This window comes from Elephantulus edwardii, unplaced genomic scaffold (genome assembly GCF_000299155.1).
Source record: "Elephantulus edwardii isolate Elephantulus edwardi_28Jun2011 unplaced genomic scaffold, EleEdw1.0 scaffold00292, whole genome shotgun sequence".
NCBI lineage: Eukaryota > Metazoa > Chordata > Mammalia > Macroscelidea > Macroscelididae > Elephantulus > Elephantulus edwardii.
Window position 1 is genome coordinate 1,390,636 of NW_006400042.1, and position 1,503 is coordinate 1,392,138.

General features: G+C 45.6%; 1 pseudogene; it reads right to left on the reverse strand.

Moving 5' to 3' along the window:
• Positions 1-692: 692 nt before the first annotated feature.
• The window catches only part of LOC102846222, a 2,970-nt pseudogene continuing 2,159 nt past the window's right edge, over positions 693-1,503 (reverse strand).

Genomic DNA, 1,503 nt, shown 5'->3' on the forward strand with positions numbered 1-1,503 from the left:
CTTCCTTGTAAGCGTATGGATATAATCCTATCACTCACAATGTTGTACTTCAAGATGGATCTAGAAATTACTTTTTTAACTATGAAAGCAAACCCATTTTCCCTCACCTTTTCATCTCCTGAGTAATATATCATATGATCATCTGACTCAAAATGCCCCGTGCCAGTCCATCTCATCTCTCCAATGCCTCGTATGTCAATATTTATGCGTACCATTTCTTTCGTAACAAACCTCAATTGTAGTCTGCCTCTTGTAGCTAAGTCAGCTCAAGGTGCTCTGTGTTAAAGGAATGTTGATTTACTGGACATGTAGGTACAGGTGTGGAGCTCAATGGGAGCTGGGTAGGCACAGGGCGGGGGGCAACCACAGGGGTGATTCAGGACACTTTCGTGAACTTCCCTCGGATATCAGCTGTCTAGGTATACTCTGAACATACCATGCTGCTGTCAGTCTCTTATGATGCAGCCAGTATGACTTCAGTTTAAAGTTGTTAGGTACAACTGTCATGTACAACTTCTTTTCCTGGAATTTTCTGAGAAAAAGTTCTTGTTCTTAAACTTCCACTCCAGGATTGACTTCTTGTGGGTTAATACCACTTGTCTTCCATTTGCAGCTTGATCCTGATGGCTTCCCAGGAGAGAAGGATGTGCTCTCTAGGACCAGTGCACAATTTTTGTTTCTTGGCCTGAGGGTCACAGGCCCGAGTCCTTAAAACTATTTCTGTGGCAATGGCGTCCGTGGGGGTTCCTGGCTAGTGTTCCCTGTAGTACCTGGAATAAGGTGTGGATATCAGGAAAGCTCTGCCTCTCTTTCCTTCTCGAGTCCCCAAAACTGTTTTTTTGACAGTGGTCTCCACTGGGGTCCCTGGCTAGTGTTCCCTGTAGTACCTGGGATAGGGTTTGGAGATCAGGAAAGCTCCACCTCTCTTTCCTCCCCAAGTCCCCAAAACTATTTCTCTGGCAATGGTGTCCATGGGGGTCCCTGGCTAGTGTTCCCGGTAGTACTTGGGATAAGGTGTGGAGATCAGGAAGCTCTGCCTCTCTTTCCTTCCTGAGTCCCCAAAACTATTTCTCTGGCAATGGCATCGGTGGGGGTTGCTTACTAGTGTTCCCTGTACAGGTGCTGCTGTGGATGTGCTCACTAAATTGTGCCTAGGAATCTGGAGTACAGCCAGCTGGCCAACTTACTGGAAAAGATCGTTATTTTTTCCCATTCCAAAGAAAGGTGACCCAGCAGAGTGTGGAAATTATCAAACAATATCATTAATACCACATGCAAGCAAGATTCTTTTTTTTTCTTTCACGTTTTAAAAGGTATAATTTACAACACATTCTGTACAAAAGCAGTCTTTAAAAAACAAGAGTGCTGATGTTAGATCAGAAGAAATCCATGGCAGTTGGTCTTCTCTTTGGAGGAGGGGTGGACATCACTTTCTTGGGCGCCACAGGAGTGCTGCAGGGAGAGCTTGTGGGTGTCTTCAGGATGCCATGGAGGGGCTGCAGC